Below are 24,429 nucleotides of genomic sequence, written 5' to 3' on the forward strand. Positions count from 1 at the left end.
ACATTAACAGATGGAGAAATTTTATATCAAGTTACACCAAGATAATCTAAAAGTGACAGCACTCTCCTTACCAAAAGCCTTCCTCTACCCTGCTGCTGTGTATGCTCACAGGCTTGTTATTTTCAAGTTTCTGACTTAAATATTTTTATACATGGTGTCTCCAAGTTAACTATTTACTTTGGCTTGCAAGGAAGAAAAAGCTACAACAAAAACAAATCTCTCAACAGCAGCCACTAAACAACAACTTTTATAAGTAGTTGTACTACATTGTATGCTGGGTGGAGGGAAAAATGTCTTAACACTTGTTTCTTATGTAGTACTTTATCTTGCCTAGTACCCTTTAAATATTTAACTAGTTGTAACTTCACTTTGGAAATGAAGAGTATTCCCAAAACTTGAGGTATTCCACGAGTTGAGAATCCAAACCTTCCCACAATGCAATGCCTTGAATATACCCTTATCAAATGTTGGAAGTGTGTCCTTGATTATAAATGCATTTTGATATTGCCGTTAGTGATAAACAGATCTGCTTTATTCAGGACTCAGGTTGCTGGATATATGCTTTTCTGTATAAGTAAACAGAACAGAAGCATGTTGGTTTGTACACCAGAGAAAAGCAGCATTTGCCAGATCAAAGGAAAGAGACTTTTAGAGCAAGAAAACTGAACAGAGCATGTTAATCCATATAGTAGCAGGCAAGTGAAGAGTTCACTAACTGCTGAGATTCCATTACACTGCCCTCTCCTGGTCAACTGGAAGCCTATGATCTTGCACTTTATTAGCCCTAACGTATATGCTTGCAACTAAAGTTCTGGATAGACATTTTAGTTAAATCTGAATAAATAGTTACCCAGGAGGCAGTGCAGAATGATCATCCGGTTTCTAATCAGCAGAGTTTTATCTTTATACCACGGAGCACCTAGACAAGAGAGAGTTTAGCTGTTAGTCAGGGACAGTGTCATAAATTAATCACAGTACATTTAAAGAGAGTCAAAAGCCATTTTGCTGTTAGAAGTTTCTATATTTTAGGAGTATCATTTAAGTTTTAACTAGAACGTAGTTGCAGACTTACTAGAGATGAAGCCGAGGACACTAGAGCCTCACGTGCAGATTAGGATGGGATTTGTGCTCCTAGATAATTTAGGCACTTTTGAAGATCCTACTGTGCTTCAGCTATTCAGAACTGCAATACACATGCCTGGTGACCCATTGGATTAAGAAGTTATTTGAGTGATAACCAGGAACGGCGCCAGGGTTTCTGGCGCCCTAGGCAGAAATCAGGGGTCGGCATTTTGTGCGCTCCCCATGGGGCGCGCGGGAGCTTCCGGTTCCACTCCCATCATGCTGCCGAAGAAGGACCCTCCGCCGAAATGCAGCAGGTGACAGCGGCAGTCATCGAGCTGCTCAATTGCCTGCCACTGTTTTCTGCGGCACGTTGGCAGAAGGTCCTTCTTCGGTGGTGCAACAGGAGCGGAACTGGAAGCTCCTCTGCGCCCCCTGGGGAGTGCACAAAATGCCGTCCCCTGAATCCTGGCACCCTAGGTGACTGCCTAGGGTCGCCTAATGGAAGCACCGGCCCTGGTGGTAACACTTTTCTCCTGGTCTCTACTGGACTGTTGTGTCAGATCTCATCACTATTATAGTCACAACAGGAGATATAGTATTTGTTTAGAACATTAAAGTTATACCTGGTTGTACATTGTCTGATTAATACCAGACTCCCTAAACCCCCAGGTTATTTAAAAGAAAAAGAAAAGAGGGACAGATAGCTAAAGAGATTCTGTAGTATTTGCTGAAACTTTGCTATGAATCTCAGTGAAAAAGTGGATAGATTAAGCCAGCTGCTTTCTTGATTTATTTTAGGAAAATATGACAAGTGCTCATTATTTAAGATAGCAGTTACTTTGCAGTATATCAATTTTATTTTATTGCAATCTGGAAAAGTACCCATTTACTTGCTTTTTTGGATGTACTCTGTACACACTACTTGGTTTGTGCCAAGTGTCATAAGTTACATTATGATTATCAATATTACATTATGATGAAAAAGACCACTAATAATTCAGTCTTAACACTGGTTCTGAGGTGTCCCAGTTCCTAAAGAGTCATAATTTAATGCTTTGCCTGGAAAGGGAAGGTAATTCTCCTTGCTACAGCACTGCCAAGAGGCCACCTGCCACTTCTTCACCTGGAGAAACTAGTGGTCCCCAATTCTCCTCCTACTTCAACAAAATGGTTGCCTCTACTTAATGCCACCTTCTATTGGGGGAGAACTACTATTTTATTAACATGTGACGGGCCAGTTGTTGCAGCAACTGACTGTTCAAAAGGGCCTGAAGGCCTGTTTTAGTCAATGTAATGAGACCTCTCAGCCACCAAAGCTCCAACAAATACAAAGGTTGTGTCAGCCAGCGACGATCAACCAACCAACATGGTCAAACTGATACCCTAGAATGATTAAGGAACACTCAATCTTGCTTCCCAATCAAGACTCTGCTGGGTTTCTATCACCACTCTCAAGGGGAACTAAGTGTCTAGTGGCAATTAAGCCTTGAGAAAGCAGCAGGAGTTTCCTTTAGGGGAGTACTGACAAGCCTAACTATTGGCACCTATGTGGGCTCTGCCTCTGAGAGGATTTTAACACCCAGTTCACCAAATCCACAGACACCTGTTAATTTGTTACATGTTTTCTGCACTTGTCTTGTTTACTATAAGGTGTATCTACAGAGTTATCCCTGGTCAACTCCATGTGTGGACACTCATTCTGGAACAGGAATGCGTTGTTCCCGTTTAGCTTAATTCACAGTGGTTAAACTAAAGAGAAGCAAGGGACTCTTGTTCCGGAATAAGAATGTTCACACATGCAGTTGGTCAGGAATGACAACTGCGCTTTAGGTTCACATTCTATCTTCAGCTGCATTAACTTTCAAGTGTGGACAAGCCTTCCATCTTCTTGGTTGTGCCACTATGTGGCTAAAGAGCAGTCTCAGGTGCAGGTCAGTTATCGGGAGGGTAGGAGGTCAGCTGGAACTTTAACTCTCATGAACAAGAGTTCAACTGGTCCAGAAAAGCATGAAGCATTCTATTGGGTTTTCCTTCTGCTAGCCAGTTGCAATAGTGGATGTTTTACATTAACCTTACCCAGGATTCAGGGAGGACTTTGAGATGTTAAACCAGGAGAACAAAGGCCTCCCAACTGGCCTTCTGGTATCAAGGAGGCACATTCACTGTCTAGAGTCATGTCCTCTAACAGCATCTGAGAAGCAGTGTCTCCTTAGCCCTGTTTCCTGGCTCTCTCTTTCAAAGTGTGTACTTCTCATGCCAAAGACAATCCTCCACACTTGAGCCCTCAACAGCTACTCCGACTATTCAAATCCCTCTTTAAAGCACACTTCCTTCATGAAATCTTCAGTGATGACCCAACAGAGCTACTAATTGAGTTTTTTAAAAAATATTTGAATTCAGGCCTCATTCAGTAAACTGGGATGTTGTCTGTCTGCTTATAAGCACCCCGCACCCGTCGCCACCACCTGTTGAAGCAGGGACCACGTACAGGGTTAAACATATTATCGACTTTCAAAAAGCCACTGTTCTGCTTATTATGCTGGCTACAATAGAGTAGAAGGAAAGGGAGTTAGGTTCTATTTATACTGGCAAAGGAACAATGCAAGCTGCACTTTTAAAATATGGTTCATACTAACACTGTTACAGAGTCAGCATATGTCAGGCCAGAAGTATGCTGGAAACACTGCACTAACTGAATGACTAACAGGGAAAAGTATGAACTTCCACACAAACCATGGTAAATCATCAGACTCCAGCATTATTATTGAGACATATGGGGCCAGTTCACAGCACCCGTGTCTATTGTCTGCAGATTCAGTTAAGATGGCACCACACAGGGATATAATCAGAAGGCAAAACACTTATTTTTTTAAATTAAATCTTAAATTTAAGATAAATAGCCAGGGATGGAATTCTATGTGGGAGAATCTAAATCCACAGATTTCTATTGTTACTGGAAATCAGCAGTGTTAAAGAAAATAAAAATGTGATCTATAAAAATTAAGTTTGATTATTAAACATTAGAGCTTGTTTGTCAGGCAATGGCTCTTTCAGCTCTGAGAGTTTTAAAATTCAGAACAGAGATTAATAGTAAATAAAGAATTGTAACTATGTAAACCAGAGACAGGCAAACTTTTCGGCCCAAGGACCACATCTGGATATGGAAATTGTACAGAAGGGCATAAATGTTCATGAAATTGGGGGTTGGGGTGCGGGGGGTATGGGCTCTGGGGTGGAGCCAGAAATGGTTCAGGGTGTGGGAGGGGGCTCCAGGCTGGGACCAAGGGGTTTGGAGGGCAGGAGGGGGATCAGGGTTGGGGCATGAGAGGGGGGGTCAGGGGTGCAGGCTCCAGGTGGCGCTTACATCAAGCAGCTCCCGGAAGCAGCGGTATGTCCCCACTCTAGCTCCTATGTGGAGGCAAGGCTAGGTGCCTCTGCATGCTGCCTGGTCCGCAGGCGCCACCCCTGCAGCTCCCACTGGCCGCAGTTCCTAGCAATGGGAGCTGCGAGGGCAGCACTCGGGGCAAGGGCAGCATATAGAACCCCCCGGCTGTCCCTATGTGTAGGAGCCAGAGGGTGGACATGCCGCTGCTTCTGGGAGCCATGCAGAGCCACGGCACACATGGAGTGGGGCAAGCCCCTGACCCTGCTCCCCGGCTGGAGCTTCAGGGCCGGATTAAAACATCTGAAGGGCTCGATGTGGCCCCCGGCCATAGTTTGCCCACCCCTGATGTAAACCATATGTTTTTCCTTGATTTAAACTGGAAAGATTTTGTATGCAGTATCATACATGACCATCAAAATGCTGCAAGAATGCTCACACCTGCTACTGCACGGAGCAAACTCCAGAAAGGAGTTTGCGTAGGATTATTCTAGGGCAAGAGATCAGGCTGGCTGGTACAAGGCTGTGTCACCAAGGGCCCAGCCACACAGCAGCCTTTTCCCAGACCCTGTGCTTTCTACAAAGCCTGCCATACTCCTGTACTTCTCTACAATTGCCTCTTGCCAAGGAAGGAACAGCCAGTCCTAAGTCAAACTTTAATTAAATGGTTAAAAAGTTACCTCATATAAGTTGTGCTGCTAGAAATGGATTTGATGCACCTTAGCCCCAGTACAATTCAAGATGGAGGTGGAAATTGTTCCTTCATTTAGGCAATGGAGAGGTAAACCCTGGCAAGAAATTTGTAGACACATGATCAGAGAGCAAAACCAGAATAGTAGAGAAACAGTCAGTCACAGTAGGTAGACAATAAACCTCTCTCATTGCCTGTGAGAGCAAGTCAGCCTTTGTCTCCACTCCACTTACCAAAATGCCTCATTCTATCTGTGGAACCATGCTGCGGGCACTAGGGCATCCACTGATGCTATAAACCACCTAAACCCCTGAAAGAGAGCTAAGGGCCAACATACACTATCAACAGGAACTGTGTTATACAGGGGGCCGGTGGCTCAGTGAGATCCAGAGCCTAGACTTAGAATAAAATGTCCCTGCTTCCTACTCCCATTCCTCTTGGTGATCCTCATATCACGTAAATATATAGAGATATACCTATCTCATAGAACTGGAAGGAACCCCAAAAGGTCATCAAGCCCAGCCCACTGCCTTCACTAGCAGGACCAAGTACTGATTTTTGCCCCAGAATCCTAAGTGACCCCCTCAAGGCCTGAGCTCACAACCCTGGGTTTAGCAGGCCAATGCTCAAACCACTGAGCTATCCCTCCCCATGTGCATTTCCTCCAATTCCCTCTCTCTGCCTCCACTACACCCCCAACCCCCTTCTCCACAATTCACACTCCCCACATACACCCCACCCCCTGGCTGGCCTCCACTGTTAGCCCTCCCCACATACATTCACCCCACCCCCTGGCTGGCCTCCATTGTTAACCCTCCCCACATACATTCACCCCACCCCCTGGCTGGCCTCCATTGTTAACCCTCCCCACATACATTCACCGCATCTCCTTGGCTGGCCTCCATTGTTAACCCTCCCCACATACATTCACCCCATCCCCTTGGCTGGCCTCCATTGTTAACCCTCCCCACATACATTCACCGCATCCCCTTGGCTGGCCTCCATTGTTAACCCTCCCCACATACATTCACCGCATCCCCTTGGCTGGCCTCCATTGTTAACCCTCCCCACATACATTCACCCCACCCCTTGGCTGGCCTCCATTGTTAACCCTCCCCACATACATTCACCCCATCCCCCTTGCTTCCCCCACTACACCCAACCCCCCTCACTAGTCCTACTATTCACCCTCCCTACATTCCACTCCAATCCCCTTCTGCCCACACTACACCCCCCAACCTCCCTTTGTGGCCCCCATTATTTACCTTCCCCACATACACCCCATGCCCCTTGCTGGCCCCCACCACACCCTGCCGCCTGCCTTGCTAGCCCCACTATTCACCCTCCCCACATACACCCAGCCCCGCCCCGCCCGCCCTGGCAGCACTCCTGGCGGCCCCGGGGAGAAGGAGGCCGGGGGCTCCAGGCCCCACCGCCAGCGAAGCGAAGCAAGACCCGGACCCGTCCGCGCCTTGGGCTCGCGCGGCCGCAAACGAAAGGCCCAGGCGCGGAAGTCATAGAGAAGGCGGAGCCAGCGGCTAGACGGGTGCTGCTGAGGAAGTTGCCCAAGAGCGTTAACCAAGAGCGGCCCGCGGAAGTCGCGGTCCTCCCAGCCGCCTGAAACGGCCGGCAACAGCTCCAGCCCCTACTGAGCGGTGCCAAAGTTACCTTGGGCCCACGGGGACACGTGACCCCGCGGCAACAGCCAACCCCGACGCGGGGCCCAGCCCGTAGGCGGGAAGCTGCGGTGAGGGGGCGTCTCATTGGACTGGATGTGGGGCTGAGTCTGGATGGGCGGAGCCTCAGGAGAGTGGTGGCCAATGAGAAGGGAGAATGATGACGGTGGGGATTGGGGGGACGTGGAGGGAGTGTGGGGGGGCAGCCCCAGGGGTAGACACCCCCCTTCCCTCTGGACAACCCCAGAATTTCAAGAGCTGGAAGCTGGAGGAAGTGAGGGTCACCCTGCACCCCCATGAAACATCCCGGGGGGGGGCGGCATGGAGTGGCACTGAAAGCAGGGCATAGGGCAGGGGTGGGCAAACTCCGGCCGTGGGACCCTCCTGCCTACTGTACTGATAGATTATGTTCATCCTAAACACACACCCATAGAAATTAAAAGAGGATGAGATAAAGATGAAATAACAATATTTTTAAAATAAAATAAAAAACTACAAAATACTTTTTGCTCTCACAAAAAATATTAATAATTTTTTTAGTGAGCAATGTGATTGAATATGCTTCATTATTTCTGAAAATTTTGGTTTAACACTTTGTGATACAGCGATTCATAGGTCTGGATTAGGGTTAGAGTGTGGGAGGTGCTCAGGGTGGGGTGCAGGAGGGCACTCGGTGAGGGGGCGGGAGGAGGTTCAGGGCTGGGGCAGGCAGGAGGTGCAGAGCACTTACCTGGGGTAGCTCCTGTTTGGTGCCGGGGGTGTGCAGGTGGCTCTGCACAGCATAGCATCGCTCCCATGGCCACGATTCTGGGCGCTCCCCCCTACCCCGCCCCAGGCAGGGCCATCCGGAATCCAGGGGCTTTAGGGGCTGCAGGGCCCTGGGGCTCTGGCCTGCAGCTCTAAAGCCCCTTTCAGAAATGCAGCCCTGTGAGCACAGGGTGGAGGACTCAGGAGGAGCAGGGGCAGCCACGCAGCCAGCGGCCGGAGAGAAGTGGCGCTTTCCCCTTAGAAGTGCTGCTTCTCTCTGGCTGGCTTTGAAGGGGAAAGTGCTGCTTCTTTCTTGCCTCTGGCTGCATGGCTGCCCTTGCTCCTTCACAGGACGGAGAACTCAGGGCCACATTCTGAAAGGGGCTTTAGAGCTGCAGGCCAGGGCCCTGGGGCCCCCTTAGCCCAGGCTCTGCAGCCCCTAAAGCCCCTGCATTTTGGGTGGCCCTGCCTGGATGGGAGGGGGGGGAAGCTTCCCCATTCGCTCATTCCCTCCCTCCTCCAGCCGCCTTTCCCCCCGCCCCTCGGGCAGCAATCCTGCCGCACCGCCATTTTCCTCTGACAGCGGTCCTCCCACCGCGCCCTGCAATGGATCATCTTGCGCAACCATTTTGGAGACCACTGCCATAGATGTCAGCGGGATTTCTCATTTTCACTGTGGATGCTACATTTTGCAGGATCGACCCCTGTATTTATGCAGCTATGGCTAGAATAGAGGCTGGTAGCCGGCTAGAAAAGCATACAGCAGGGCGCATAAAAGAGGGAGCTGAAATTTGGCCAGGGACACCATGCCTCACAGTGGCAGAACAGTTTCTAAGCTGAATTGTCGCTTCCTCTGACTTCAAAGTATTCAGTATTCCTCTGACTTCAAAGTATTAATGCTGAACGCATTTTTAGACTTTTACCTAAAAATTAATTTATAACCTGAGGTCAAACACAAGAAGCTATAGCCCCAAAGGTACATTTCTGCTGCAGTAACCTACCTATAGACCTCAGAGATTTATGTCATTGACTTCAGTGGGAGCAGGAGAAGGCGTTTAAACTGGCCATTCTAGCTCAGCATTAACTATATAGCTGAAATTCTGTGCTGTGCTTCCTAGAGGTGTAGCACAAGGATACGGGGGACAAAGGTGGCTTTAAGTGAACTTGGCAAACTCCCAATTCTGGCTCCTATGGGGGCCAAAAGGGCCCCCAGTGTAACTTAGATCAACCCTGGAGGTTGCCTGTGGCTTGCAGTGCAAGCCAGAATGGCCACAGAAGCATGTACTACAGCACTGCCCCAGGAACCTCTCTGATGCTGGGGTTTGTGGGAAGCCCATATTGTAGTCCTACATGGTGCCTAGGATGATCCAGGTATCTGACATCAATCCTGGGCAAGATAATGGAGTGGTTAATATGAGACTCAAAAAAGAATTAAAGGAGGGTAATATATCGTATATACTCGCTCATACGCTGGTTCGTTTATAAGCCGACCCCTCCCCACCCAAGATGGATAAGTAAAAATGGAAATTTTTATGACTCATTCATAAGCCGACCCTATAATTCAGGGGTTGGCAAATTTTGGCTCCCGGGCCATTAGGATAAGCCACTGGTGGGCTGAGACAGTTTGTTTATCTCGAGTGTCCGCAGGCACAGAGGTAAACCTAAGGAAAGAAAATGTCCCAGCCTGCCAGCGGCTTACCCTGACAGGCCGGGACAGCAACCGGTAGGGAAATTTGGGGTGGGAGGGAGAAGCTGGGGGTCAGGGTAGTAACTCCTGTGACCACTCCCCACATGACCCCAGCCCTAGCCTGGGACCCCCAGACTCTCCCCATCCCATTCCTTCCCACTTTAGTTAGGGCAGGCCAGGGGAGGATGTCTCTGGCCTGGCCAGAGCTGCTCTGGGAGGCTGGGTGGCGCAGCCACTGCCTGCTCTAGTGGGGTAGCCAAGCGGCGTGGCGGTAGCTTGCTCCAGTGGGAGGGGCGGGCAGTGCAGCCGCAGCCTGGTCCGGCAGGCCAGGCCGGGCCTCACGGCCAAAGCCTACCAGCCCCAGAGCTGCAGCTGCTCTGGAGGCTGGGGGGACAGCAGCCTGGGCAGAAGTGGAGAGACTCTAGCCCCTTCTGGCTCTGCTGGCTGTGTTGCCTCTCCTTGCCCCCTCTGTTGGAGGGGAAGGGCTGTGTCCCACCTCTCCCTCTTTATACCCGTTCATAAGCTGACCCCCTTCTCTGATGCTTCCCTTTTTTACTAAAAAAAAATCGGCTTATGAACAAGTATATATGGTAATACATGCCAATCAACATGGGTTTATGGAAGCTAGATCCTGTCAAATTAGCTTGATTTTTTTGGGTGAAATTACAAATTTGGTTGATAAAGGTAATGGTGTTGCTGTAATATACTTAGACCTCTTTAAGGCATTTGACTGGGTATCACATGACTTTCTGATTAAAAAAGTAGAATAATATTAAATTAACATAAGAACATAAGAATAGCCATACTGGGTCAGACCAATAGTCCATCTAGCCCAGTATCCTCTCTTCTGACAGTGGCCAGTGCCACATGATTCAAAGGGAATGAACAGAACAGGGCAATTATCCGATGATCCATTCCCTGTCATCCTGTTCCAGCATCATGGCACACATTAAATTGACCTAAGTTAACTGATAGATCTCAAAATGTAAGCGTGATGGGGAATCATCATCAAGCTAGTGTGATTCTAGTGGGGTCCCACCAGGATCAGTTTTTAGTCCTATGCTATTTAAAATTTTTATCTGTGACCTGACAGAAAACAAAATCATGATTGATAAAGTTTACAGATGACACAAAAATTGGGGGAGTGCTAAATAAGGAAGCTGACGGGTCACTGATACAAAGCGATCTGAATCACTTGGTAAGTTGGGCACATGTTAAACAATATGCATTTCAATATAATTAAATGTAAATGTATGCATCTAGGAACATAGAATTGGGCCATACTTACAGCATGGGGGACTCTGCAAAAGGTTTGGGGGCATAGTGGGCTGCTGTGGCCGAAAGGGCTAATGAGATTCTGGGATGCACATATGGGAATCTTGAACAGGAACAGGGAAGTTATTTTACCTCTGTATTTGGCATTGGTGCGACTGATGCTGGAATAGTGTGTCCACTTCTGGTGTCAACAATTCAAGAAGGATATTGATAAAGTGCAGAGGGTTCAGAGAAGAGCCATGAGAATTGCTAAAGGATTGGAGAGTGTGACTTATAGTGATAGACTCCAGGAGCTTAATCTATTTAGTTTAACGAAGAGAAGGCTAAGGGGTGACTCAATAAAAGTCTGTAAGTACCTACATGGGAAACAAATAATGAGAATACACTCTTCAACATAGCTGGAAGTTGAAGCTAGATAAATTCAGATTAGAAATAAAGTGTAAATTTTTTTTACAGTAAGAGTCATTAACACTCTGAGCAATTTATCAATGGTGGGGGTGGATTCTCCATCACTTGTCAATTTTTAAATCAAGATGGGATGTTTTTCTAAAAGGTATGATGCAGGAATTACTTTGGGGAAGTTCGATGGTCTGTGTTACACAGGAGGTCAGACTAGGTGATCACAATCAGGGCCATCCCTAGCCATTTTGATGCCCTATGCAGCCCCCCATGGGGCCTGGGGGGGCATGCCTCCATGGGGAGAGGGCTAGGGAGAAGGGGGGAAACTGGACCCAGCCTGCTCCGCTGTGCACCCCTGGCTCTGAGTCTTGGGGGGCAAGGGGGAACTGCCCCGCAGCACTTGCCAGCGGCATGGCTGGGAGCCAGGGGTGTGAAGCAGGCTGAGGCCAGGTCGCTCCACTTACCATGTGGTGAGTGCAGACCCATCCCCTGCAGCAGTCGTTTGGGGAGAGGGGGCAGAGCAGGGGCGGGAAGAGGCAGAGTTGGGGCGGAGCAGGGGTAGGGGCCATGGGGAAGAGGCAGGGCAGGGGCTGGAGCAGTACACAGCTGTGTAGGGCACCAGGAAATGTGGTGCCCCAAATTCCCTGGTGCCCTACGCAGCTGTGTACTTTGCATATGGGTAAGGATGGCACTGATCACAGTTGTCTCTTTTGGCCTTAGAATCCATGAATCTGTGAATAAATCTCCCTGGGACCCTGCAGGCTGTTAATGGCCCCATATGCTTCTGCAGTCGTATTTGGGATTGCAGTGGGTAGTGGGAGGAATCCCTCCTCATAACAATAGAGTTGTTATTGACATGCTGTCTATGATCTCTCTGGTCCACAGTGCATTATTCTATTGGAGGGGGGTGGTAAAAGATACATCCCTTGTAGTACAGGAATTACAAAAATAATCCAGGAATTCCAGATACCCACCGTTATATACAGCAAATCCTGCCATGCTGTTTTGAGCAGATGACACCTGCAGTGAAGTTCTGTGTTTATTCTGATTTATAATTGAGACTAAGTAATGGATCTACCTAATTCATAAGGTTCTTTATTATGAATTAACACTTCCTAATTATGTTGTAACTTTGCCAAGAAATAGTCTGATGAAAACCAGAAATTATCCCCTAAATTTTATGTGTTATATTGTGCTTTAGCTATGCAGTACCCGTCAATTAATGAGTCAGTGGCTTAAAACCCATGCTGTGCTTTGAATATACACACCGATAGCACTATCATCAAATTAACTCCCCCAACCACTCTTCTGATTTTTGGAGGTACTGAACACCCATAACTCCAGTTAAAGTCAATGGGATCTGTTGATGCTCAGCACTTCTGAAAATTCAGCCCTCTAATTAGGCCCTCTGATTGAGAATGCTGATGTTAAAGTGCAGGACAGGCATTTTCATATTTCTAAGCAGTCATCACAATTCAGCTCTCAACTCAAGCATTATGTTAGAAGGCAAAAGAATAGAAGAAGTGAGTCAATTCACATACCTTGGCATTAATGTCTAAGCAAATGGCGATGTCCACAAATGATGTCATGAATTGGCATGGTGTCAGGTGCACGCACCAAGTTTTAGTCATTGAACATCTGCAACCTATGGACCAAACTATGAATCTTTAACTCAAATGTTACTTTCATTTTAACATCTGGATGTGAAAGCTGGAAATCAACCAAAGGTACAGACATGTCTAAATGCCTTTGAAAGCAAATTCCTCAGGAAAATATTATAATTAAATGGAATAAATTTATAATAGAGAGTCAACAACCTGTTATCTCTAAAGTTATCCAGAAAAGAAGATGAAAAAATTTAGGATATATCTGAAGAAGAAAGCCAGAGCATCTGCCACAGCATTTGGCAGCTGCAGGAACATGGAAGAGGGGCCAACAAAAGGAATGCCTCCTCCAAATACTAGAGAGGGAAAATGTATGGGACTTCATAACACAGAGGACATGCAAAGAGCCGCCCAGGATAGGCAGGAATGGCTGGGCCTTGTCCATTCCCTTAAATGAACCTTGTAGGCACCTAAACTCACTAAGCATAAGTTTTCAGGGTAAGAGTTCCTGCAGCGCCTGTTTCTCCCTCTGGCCATGTGCACTGCTGCCTCACTCTAAGGTGTCTGGACACTTATCTCCCACCTAAGTCTTCGAGTGATTCACAAACCAGGGAAAGAAGGGCAGCCAAACACCTACGTCAGGTATAGGGCCCAAACCGGTGTGCTCAGAAGCCACTTACTGGATTGGGGCCCATTCAAAATCACGCTGCTGGCTGCAACAGTGGTGCAGCCCACCTTCTAACTCAGTGGTTAGAGCACTCACTAGGGCTCTAGAGGTGATCCTAAATTTTTTCATCTTCTTTTCTGGATAACTTACAGACCGCTAAGTCTAACATCGGTACCAGGCAAATTAGTCGAAACAATAGTTAAGAATAAAATTGTCAGACACATAGAAAAACATAAACTGTTGAGCAATAGTCAACATGGTTTCTGTAAAGGGAAATCATGTCTTACTAATCTATTAGAGTTCTTTGAAGGGGTCAACAAATGTGTGGACAAGGGGGATCCAGTGGACATAGTGTACTTAGATTTCCAGAAAGCCTTTGACAAGGTCCCTCACCAAAGGCTCTTATGTAAATTAAGCTGTAATGGGATAAAAGGGAAGGTCCTTTCATGGATTGAGAACTGGCTAAAAGACAGGGAACAAAGGGTAGGAATTAATGGTAAATTCTCAGAATGGAGAGGGGTAACTAGTGGTGTTCCCCAAGGGTCAGTCCTAGGACCAATCCTATTCAATTTATTCATAAATGATCTGGAGAAAGGGGTAAACAGTGAGGTGGCAAAGTTTGCAGATGATACTCAACTACTCAAGATAGTTAAGACCAAAGCAGATTATGAAGAACTTCAAAAAGATCTCATAAAACTAAGTGATTGGGCAACAAAATGGCAAATGAAATTTATTGTGGATAAATGTAAAGTAATGCACATTGGAAAAAATAACCCCAACTCTACATACAATATGATGGGGGCTAATTTAGCTACAACAAGTCAGGAAAAATATCTTGGCGTCATCGTGGATAGTTCTCTGAAGATGTCCACGCAGTGTGCAGAGGCGGTCAAAAAAGCAAACAAGATGTTAGGAATCATTAAAAAGGGATAGAGAATAAGACAGAATATATTATTGCCCTTATATAAATCTACAGTACGCCCACATCTCGAATACTGTGTACAGATGTGGTCTCCTCACCTCAAAAAAGATATTCTAGCACTAGAAAAGGTTCAGAAAAGGGCAACTAAAATGATTAGGGGTTTGGAGAGGGTCCCATACGAGGAAAGATTAAAGAGGCTAGGCCTCTTCAGCTTGGAAAAGAGGCGACTAAGGGGGGATATGATAGAAGCATATAAAATCATGAGTGATGTTGAGAAAGTGGATAAGGAAAAGTTATTTACTTATTCCCATAATACAAGAACTAGGGGTCACCAAATGAAATTAATAGGTAGCAGGTTTAAAACAAATAAAAGGAAGTTCTTCTTCACACAGCGTACAGTCAACTTGTGGAACTCCTTACCTGAGGAGGTTGTGAAGGCTGGGACTATAACAATGTTTAAAAGGGAACTGGATAAATTCATGGTGGCTAAGTCCATAAATGGCTATTAGCCAGGACGAGTAAAAAATGGTGTCTCTAGCCTCTGTTCATCAGAGGATGGAGATGGATGGCAGGAGAGAGATCACTTGATCATCGCCTGTTAGCTTCACTCCCTCTGGGGCACCTGGCATTGGCCACTGTCAGTAGACAGATACTGGGCTAGATGGACCTTTGGTCTGACCCGGTATCGCTGTTCTTATGTTCATAGGGGATCCAGATTCAATTACCCCCTCTCTGCAAGGGGGGAGAAAGGATTTGAATAGGGGTCTCTAACTTCTTAGGGAAGTGCTCTAACCACTGAGCTATGGGATACTCCGATGTGGGACCCTCTCAATCTTTTCTGCTGAACTGGTCCACTATGGATAAATAATGAAAGAGTGATTGGTTGAGGGGGAGGGATAGCTCAGTGGTTTGAGCATTGGCCTGCTAAACCCAGGGTTGTGAGTTTAATCCTTGAGGGGGCCATTTAGGGAACTGGGGTAGAGTAGAAAGCTGTCTGGGGATTAGTCCTGCCCTGAGCAGGGAGTTGGACTAGATGACCTCCTGAGGTCCCTTCCAGCCTGATAATTCTATGAGGAGGACTGGACCCTGGGTCCCCCTTGTCACAGTTGAATGCTCTAACCACTAGGCTTAAAGTTATATGGTGAGCACCACCCCTATTGCCTCTTCCTCCAGCCATTTGGTATGGAGCAAGGCAGGTTCCTAACTTATTTTCATAATAAACTGCTTAGGCACCTAAGTCCCTTGACTCCAGGAGACAGGTTCTCATTGTTGGATCACCAATAGAGATAGGCGCCTCCCTGCAGCCTGGATGTAGGTGCCGAACTCTCTCCCATTGGCTAGCTTAGGTGGCTCCCCACGTAGCATGCTAGCTTTTGTGGATCCCATTCCTAGGTGCCTAACTCAGACTTTGTAGATGGTGTTGTGTGCCTATGATTTTCTAGGCACCTAAATGTCAGGTGTGATTGACACAATGCAGCATTAAAATACCTAAGTCCCTTTGTGGACCAGGTGTCATAAACAGATAGCTAAGGGTTAACGTCTCTTTCACCTGGAAAGAAGTAATCTGAAACACCTGACCAGAGGACCAATCAGGAAACAGGACTTTTTCAAATCTGGGTGGAGGGAAGTTTGTGTCTGAGTCCTTTGTTCTGGTCTTCTGCCTGTCTCTCTCTCGGCTATGGGAGGATTTCTGTTTCCTGCTTTCTAATCTTCTGTTTCCAAGTTGTGAGTACAGAGATCATAATACAATAGGGGTTATTTTTTTTTTCTTTTGTATTTATGGTATAGTTGCTGGAATGTGTTAAATTGTATTCTTTTGAATAAGGCTGTTTATTCATATTTCTTTTAAGCAATTGACCCTGTATTTGTCACCTTAATACAGAGAGACCACTTTTATGTATTTTTCTTCTTTTTATATAAAGCTTTCTTTTTAAGACCTGTTGGAGTTTTTCTTTAGTGGGGAACTCCAGGGAATTGAGTCTGTGCTCACCAGGGAATTGGTGGGAGGAAGAAATCAAGGGGAAATCTGTGTGTGTTAGATTTACTAGCCTGACTTTGCATTCCCTCTGGGTGAGGGGGGAAGAGAGATTAGCTCTCGGTACTTCTGTTTTCCAAGGCTGGAAACGGGGAGGGTGGAATCCCTCTGTTTAGATTCACGGAGTTTGCTTCTGTGTATCTCTCCAGGAACCCAGGGAGGGAACACCTGGAAGGGAGAAGGGAAGGGAAATGGTTTATTCCCCTTTGTTGTGAAACTCAAGGGATTTGGGTCTTGGGGTCCCCAGGGAAGGTTTGGGGGGACCAGAGTGCCCCAAAACACTCTAATTTTTTGGGTGATGGCAGCTTTACCAGGTCCAAGCCGGTAACTAAGCTTGGAGGTTTTCATGCTAACCCCCATATTTTGGACACTAAGGTCCAAATCTGGGACTAGGTTATGATACCAGGCCTAACCGTTCCCCAGGACCAGCTTCCTTGCTCTGAACATCTGCTTCATCCATTTTCCCTGGATACATGCAACAGGGTAACTATCACCTCTAGCCTTAAAGGGCCAGTGCCCCATTAGAGTCACACAATAACCTTGCCTGGTTAGAAAATTGCACTGTTGTGCTGGTGAGACTGAAGCAGGGCAAACTGCAATGATGCAGTGCATTTAAACCAGCCAGCCTGATTTGGGTGCAGTATTGCTCTGGGTGCAGACATGGCACTCCTTGGCAAATACTGCAGCAATGATGTTGTCCGTGCATCATTTCCATACTTCATGGCACAACTCCTTAAGGCAAAAGTGAGATTATGCAAAGTATTGTGGGTGCCCATTGTAATCCTAGCAGTCAGGGTCAATGTTACAGAACTCATTGGGAATCACTACCATTTCCAGAATCGATCGCAAAATGAAGGGCACGCTGGAGGATCAGAGTTCCCTCTTTGCTTAAACAGTGACATTTCAGAGTCACTGCATGAAACGGGCAGAACTAGTAAAAAGACTCAGGAATCCTGACTCCCAATTCTCTGTTTCAACTGCTATACACAACACCCTGCATCCACCTGCCATGTCATTAGCACTGAAAGATGTATTCTAATGCAAGCGAGACAAGCTTTAGAGCTTACACAGAGCTTTTCTTCAGATCTGTGTAAGCTCAAAAGCTTGTTTACCTCTAACTAACAGAAGTTGGCCCAATAAAAGATATTACCTCACCCACCTTGTCTCTCTGATATCCTGGGACCAACACAGCTACAACAACACTGCACATGCTCATACATTCAGAATGAGGAAAAGGGAAAAAAATGACCTTGGCCAACAGAGGTTCAACAATCAGTCACTATTAGTTTATTCCACAATTTAGAAAAAAGTTTACACTGCACGTCTCCCCTCTGGGGTTAGCATCTTTGTTTCAAAATCCGTGTCAGGAATCTAAAAGGGAGGGATATTTTTAAGCTGTTACACCTTATGACATGCACAGAAGATCAACAGGCTTGGGATCTGTTGAATCAGTGAGGGAGAAGCCGTTTCAGACCTCTCCACCAAGCTCTCTCCTCTCTTTATCTTTCCAGGTCAGCACGAAGCTTTAAAAAGTTTTTTGCAACAAACCTCCACATGCTTGGAGTTTGGGTTTAGCTCACAGAAGAGTCCAGAGGTTCAGATACTTTGTTGAAGTGTCTCCGAATTATCTGAACCTCCAGATTCTGCATGACTGGACTGGGACTGGGACTTTCATGAGAACAAGCTTTTTGGGCCAGTTAAAAGCCAGACGTGAAAAAATACTGAAGATTTCAAATCCTCAAACTGATTTGGTTATATAACTGAGTAAAAGTGCAGCATGGAGTGTTCTTTTATCCAGACTTGTTCATTCATCCAGAGTTAGTGCATGTTCACATGCTGTTCTTGGATATAGCAAGTCTGGATATAGCTCTTCAGTACAGGGACCACTCCTAATGCAAAGTATTAGGCTTGTTACAAATTGTGATGATCCCAAGCCACAGATGTCACATGCAGATTTCAAACACCCCAAAATTTGGGGCTGCTTGATTCTAAGGTTTTGTTCTACCTATTATAAAGAAAGGGATCATTTACAATATTCAGATTTCAAACAGCCACATAGGCTAAACATGTTCAGACAGATGATTTTATTTCAGGTCTCTCTCTAGTTACAATGGTACCTATATGAGTGTTTCAGTCATTGGAGCAGGGGCACCTTGCACTTATTTGGTCACTTATTTAAAAATTAATAACATAAACACGCAATTTAGTTTAATCCCCATGAAATTTGAGGCTTGTTATAATGTTTTGTCCAGCCTAGTTTGAAAAGTCTCCAGGGCTGGGGCTTCCTGCATTCCCATTTGGAGACAATTCCACAGTCCAACTTCTCTCAAGAAGTTTTCCCTTTATATTCAGCCTGCATTCCCCTCTTCTTAACTTCATTCCATTTCATATATAAAGGCCTTGATAAATAACATTCAATTGTCAGCAACTGCCTCCCCAGAAGTAGCAACATTCCCCTCCCTGGTAACCACTACCATGAAGCCAACACACAAAAGCATTTAAGGTACCTAACATGTTTCATTCCATTTGCTCCATTAACCCCATCTGCATCTTCTCTGGATACAAACGTGCTTCCCAGCTGTTTCAGATTCCCCTGATGAATATTCATGAGTGCAAACTCTGCCAGACAGACCTTCTGCTTCCATCCTCCCACACATGTGAACAATTAATCATGCTCCGCCTGCTGCAGATGCCCCTAAGGTAGGAGAAGAGTATTTACTTGAGACAGCTGAGCCTCTTGAATGGTGAAGTACACTGTATGTGCAGCTTTGGGGATTTACATTTGCTGCTGATTATCTGAAGTTTCTGCAACTTCAGTGACTCTTAGTGAAATTTGCCCTTCTCCCCTACTTTACCACAGGCAGTATCTGTTATCATTACCCAGAGGGGTTGCCTCAGTGCAAGCTATGATTAACAAAACCATCACCACCCACACAAAAGATGCAGTGAAATCAGTGTCAAGGTCTGACTTATACCCAGGGGAGGCAGCAAAATGAGGGTTCAGGATAAAAATTCTGTTTGATCCTCCAGCCATAACTCATATTCCATTGTGTTTGTCTTATCCCACGTGAGAAGTGGTTCAGAATGAATGACTGTATTGGTTCCTGTTAACATTCACAGAACAATAAAGGAAAACATATATACAAATTAAAAAATCCCAGTATTTTCTTCCTACAGTTGGGGGAATGGAGAACATTTTAATTGGTTGCTGTACGTATCATCACATTGGGTTTTATTTTACTCTGGAAAATGCTCAGATACACCTGCCTATCCATCACCCTGGTAAGAGCCTGAACTGAATCACTCATTGTTGAACAGCTACCGATGACTGATTAAAAATGAATAAGCACTCACTTTTTTTCCTGCCATAACACCATCCAGTAAATGTTTTACAAAATATATGTATAAATTACACACAAAAACTAGGTTAAAAGGACATTATTAAGATTACAAAGTCAAGCACTCAAAAATAGGGAAATGACAGAATTCAGGTTCTTCCCCCCACCCCACCTGCCCCATGGGTATGCCTCATTCAATGCACAAGACGGAAGATGCTTGCTTAGTGAGTAGCTATTCAATATTTAGTTTTTTCTTCATTCGTCAATGTGTGGCCCTAATCCTTATTTACTTATTTACTTATTTATTCAAACCCTACTCTGAAGACAGAATTGTTAATTTCTCATGAGTTTTCTATGGCACTTATCATTATAACATCTGAGTGCTTCACAAATATTAATGAATGCATTTTCACTACACCCATGTGAGTCAGGGGGCAGTGTTATTCTCATTTTACAGATGGGGAACTGAGGCACAGAGAAACTAAGGTTAAAAGTGTCTACTAATTTGAGTGCCCAAACTGAGTCCCTATGACCTGATTTTTTCAGAGCACTTTATGTGTTCAAAGTCCCATTGACTTCAGTTGTAGCTCTGAGCGCTCAGCACTTCTGCATATCAGACTGTAGTGTCTGAAGTCAGGCACCCAGAAAAGGGGAAACATACCATTAGTGACCACCTGTGAAAAGTTTGGTTTAAGTGACTTGCCCATCATCACATAGGATGTGGCAGAGGCATGGATAGAATCCAGTTTTCCAGGGCAGCATTCAAGTGCCTTAACCAGGCATAGGCAACCTTAATTCTGGCATTTCCTACTTTTTGAGCGCTTCTTTGTAACCTCAATATTACTCTTATAATGTAGATTTTTTAAATGTGTAATTTCCTAGATTAAAAAAAAATAAGAAACTGGAAACACAGATATTCCATCATACGGTATCGTATTGGCACGTACATGGGTCATCAGCATGGTTGGAACTTTTAGAGCCAGAACACAGACCTATGCCACTTGAAATAATGGAGCAATTGATAGTATTAGTAAGTTGTCATCCTCTGTGTGGATGAGCACCAGAGGAGAATGAGACATTTTGTCTGTGGATTTCACAGATAGTTGCTGACAGCAGAGAAATGGTGACACTGAGGAATCTTGGGTTCCAGTCCAGATTTTGGAGGTGTGTGTTCTCTAGGGGACACAGACACTTCGGCCCATCCCCTCCAACCTGACCTTATCCCAGTCCTGTCTCATCCCCACAACTAGTTCCTACAGGGTTCATTGCTTCGTGTTCCCCTCTGGTTCCCTGATTTTTAGCTTTTGACCTCACTTACGTTCCTGTTTTCTCTTTCATTGTCCCGCATACTCACTTGTGGCCTGGGCCTAGAGGTTCCTGGCCCTACCTTAGGGGGCGGGTCTTTAGTTTTGGGTAAGTCTAGTACCAACGAAGAGTACACTTTATTCCTTCTCCCAGTCCCTCCTTCTCCTCACCTAGCCAGTTCCAGTCTCCTTTCCCATAAAGTCCTGGTCTCACTGTGCTAGAATCCACCCCTGTATTCACACCCTACATACCACTGTAATATTCTTTGTACAAAATATGCCTTGTAAGGTATCATTTGAAAACTAATAACTTGCTGGTCAATAATATCATGGGGAAATGTATGTAGCAACACTGTATGTGATGTTATGAACTAAGCTGAAATAATGAAGTTATGAACTAAGCTGATCTAAGCAGAGGGAGGGATAGCTCAGTGGTTTGAGCATTGGCCTGCTAAACTCAGGGTTGTGAGTTCAATCCTTGAGGGGGCCGTTTAAGGTACTGGGATAAAAATCTGTCTGGGGATTGGTCCTGCTTTGAGCAATGGGTTGGACTAGATGACCTTCTGAGGTCCCTTCCAACCCTGATATTCTATGATTCATGACTGAGGTGTGTTACCAGACAAGCCGGGGGAGTGGGTAAACCTGTTTCTCAAAGACAAAGGACAAGCTGATGCCTCTAGCCCAAGGGTCATCAAAGCTGATGGGCAATCACATATCAAATGACCATTCTTGGGCAAGGAAGGGGTTCAGAAACAAACAGATCTTAGCAAACAATAACATGGAACCGCTTTCACTGCCAAACTCCTTGTCTCCCATCCCCACAACAGGAATGAACTTTATCTAGGGGTAACCCTCAGGAAAATGCAGTTCAAAGGGTGAATGAACTATAAAAGTGAGGGGCAAAATCACCCCCCTCCCAAGTTATCACTCCTTATCCATCTCACTCTGTCACCTAAGAAAACAAAAGAAACAGCCTTTTGACTTTGGGAGCAGACCCTGACCTGAAACTTGAAATGCCTCAGGAGGCAGTTATTAACCTGCCCCCAGGAGAAGCTTCTTCCTGACCCCCATTTAGATACTGGTCTCCCTATACCCAGAAGCATGAGGGTTTGTATACCTTCCCAACCTGATTTTTTTGTTTTGTGTGTGTGTGTGTTTTCTTTAAATCCTTGATATTATGACTCTGGGTATTCTTATCCATATAAATGTCCAGTCCTTTTTAAAAATCCTGTGGTGCTCTACACCTTAATTTTACCATGTGGCAAACAGTTTTTCCTCAAATCAGCAGGTACTTCTGAAAAGTTGGGCCTTAATCTTTTACTTTCGTTTTATTTAGTCCTTCTCAATATTGGCCACAAGAGGCTCCTCACAGAGTACGAAAGAACCTGCAAATATGTGGCTTGACACTCAGTGGTGTGTCAGAAACTAGGCCTAATTGGTGGAAAAATAATGAGGGGATGGGCTATTCTGCCCACCATTCCCTGGATGGGTCCTTAATGAAAGAGACCTTGGGAGAAAAACGGACTATTGGAGTAGGCTTCACCATCCTGGCTGCCACCCTCACAACCCCCTGGGAGTCTAGACCTTCTTCATCCTAATCCTGAGATATGTCCTGACCAGACAGGGCCAGAGCAGCAAGGATAAAAATTGATGATTTTTTTGAAGAAAAAAATTATCAGATTTTTGATTTAAATTGGTTTTTTAAAATATTTTTATTTAAATTATGTTTTTCTTTTTAAAAATAGGCCTGTTTAAAATGAAATCTGAATTTAATACAAAATATGTTATGGTCTATATTTATTATAATCTCTTAAAACATTTAAATAAAAAGTAAATATGCTGAATCCATGAGCCTCTATCAGAAACTTTGAGTTAAAGGCTGCTTTTCTATATAAAGAAAGATGTTTTCCCTCTGATTCTAACTTTTGAGGTCAAGCTTTATAAATATGGCATAATAGGTCAGCCTAAGCAGGGCCGGCTCTAGCCATTTCGCCACCCCAAGCAAACGGCACAGCGCGGGGGGCGCTCTGCTGCTCGCCGGTCCCGCGGCTCCGGTGGATCTCCCGCAGACTTGGCTGCGGAGGGTCCGCTGGTCCCACGGCTCCAGTGGACCTCCTGCAGGCATGCCTGCGGATGCTCCATCGGAGCCGCGGGACCAGCGGACTCTCCGCAGGCACACCTGCGGCAGGTCCTCCGGAGCCGCCTGCCGCCATCCCGGCAACCGGCAGAGCCACCCCCACGGCATGCCTCCCCAAGCACGCGCTTGGCGTCCTGGGGCCTGGAGCCGGCCCTGAGCCTAAGTAATTTAGGAGAGTCTCTCATTTTCAGGAGACATAAGCAAGACTAGAAACTTAAGATCCAGTTACTTTCACTTGGGCACATTTGAAAATTTTCCCAGGATTTGCCTGAAATCATCTGTTTAGTTCACTGACTACAGTTAATCCCTCTGTTTAATAAAAAAATGATATGTAAACATGAAACATGTATTGGATACATCAACTTCTCCTATCAAAACATTTAAGGTTGTTTTGTTAAATAAAAATACATTTTATATGTGGTTTTGTGTTTAATTAAATTCCAGTTACCATCCTAATGCAGTTTGACACAAACCATGAGCAAAAAGTTAATTATCTAGTAAATAAGCAATGTTATTCACCATTCACATTTAGCATACTAAACATGTACAATTAATAAGAATCTGAAAATATTAAGCTATATAATTGCTTAAATAAATGTCTATAGCTTATCATGTACCCTCCTGGATGGCAAAAAGATGCACAAAATCTAGTGTGACGGCTCTATTTAGTTATAAATGAACATACTGAATGGTTATATCAACCAATGAGGATGCACTTTTCTTTAGAAAATAACTGAAGTACAATGGAAACAGTGATGAAAATCAATTATTTAAATTGAAGCTTTCCACATGGTGATTTATAGACTCATAGACTTTAAGGTCAGAAGGGACCGTTATGATCATCTAGTCCAACTTCCTGCACAATGCAGGCTACAGAATCTCACCCACCCACTCAGGGCCGGCTTTAGGCCGATTCGCCCGATTCCTGGGAATCGGGCCCCATGCCTAAGAGGGCCCCGCGCTTTAGGCGCCTTTTAAATTTTTTTACTTACCCCGGCTGCGGTCTGCTCAGGGGTCTTCCATGGCCCCGCTCCCCTGACCAAAGCGCCGGCGGGAGCGCGGCTACCCCACAGCCCCGCTCTCTCAGCTGGAGCTCTGGCCCGAGCGCGACAAGCCCCGCAGCCCCGCTCTCCTGGCTGGAGCTCTGGCCGGAGTGCGACAAGCCCCGTGGCCCCGGCTGGAGCTCTGGCCCAAGCGCGACAAGCCCCGCGGCCCCGGCTGGAGCTCTGGCCGGAGCGCTGCAAGCCCTGCGGCCCCGCTCTCCTGGCTGGAGCTCCGGCTGGAGCACGGCAAGCCCCATGCCCCCGGCTGGAGCTCCGGGCCCTTTAAATAGCCCCCAGAGCCCTGGGGTAGCAGGGGGCTCTGGGGGCTATTTAAAGGGCCAGAGCTCCAGTTGCCTCTGCCACCCCGTCCTTTAAATAGCCGCTGGAGCCCCACCACCCCCTTGCATTCCCCAGGGCTCCCACGGCTATTTAAAAGGTCCAGGGCAGGGTAGAAGCA

At 45.9% G+C, this 24,429-nt stretch overlaps 2 protein-coding genes and 1 non-coding gene across 9 annotated transcripts in view; 1 reads left to right on the forward strand and 2 right to left on the reverse strand.

The window, feature by feature from the left end:
- The window catches only part of SEC14L1 (SEC14 like lipid binding 1), a 101,470-nt gene extending 94,711 nt beyond the window's left edge, over positions 1-6,759 (reverse strand). For 5 of the 7 annotated variants that reach the window (XM_050919295.1, XM_050919293.1, XM_050919298.1 and 2 more), the window contains exons 1-3: positions 5,372-6,759; positions 5,128-5,235; positions 851-919 (exon numbers count right to left, since the gene is read on the reverse strand). The gene's annotated coding sequence lies outside the window, so the exon portion shown is untranslated. The remainder of the gene's footprint in view (positions 1-850; positions 920-5,127; positions 5,236-5,371) is intronic. The other 2 variants (XM_050919292.1, XM_050919294.1) reach the window with 2 other exon arrangements.
- Positions 1-24,429, forward strand: part of MXRA7 (matrix remodeling associated 7) — an 836,957-nt gene that overhangs the window by 237,693 nt on the left and 574,835 nt on the right. The window lies entirely within an intron of this gene.
- LOC127033426 (small Cajal body-specific RNA 16) lies at positions 4,836-5,017 on the reverse strand. Its single transcript, XR_007769106.1, has one exon. It is a non-coding gene; the product is annotated as a small Cajal body-specific RNA 16 (non-coding RNA).

The sequence above is a fragment of the Gopherus flavomarginatus genome, chromosome 12, assembly GCF_025201925.1.
Source record: "Gopherus flavomarginatus isolate rGopFla2 chromosome 12, rGopFla2.mat.asm, whole genome shotgun sequence".
In the NCBI taxonomy this organism is placed as follows: domain Eukaryota; kingdom Metazoa; phylum Chordata; order Testudines; family Testudinidae; genus Gopherus; species Gopherus flavomarginatus.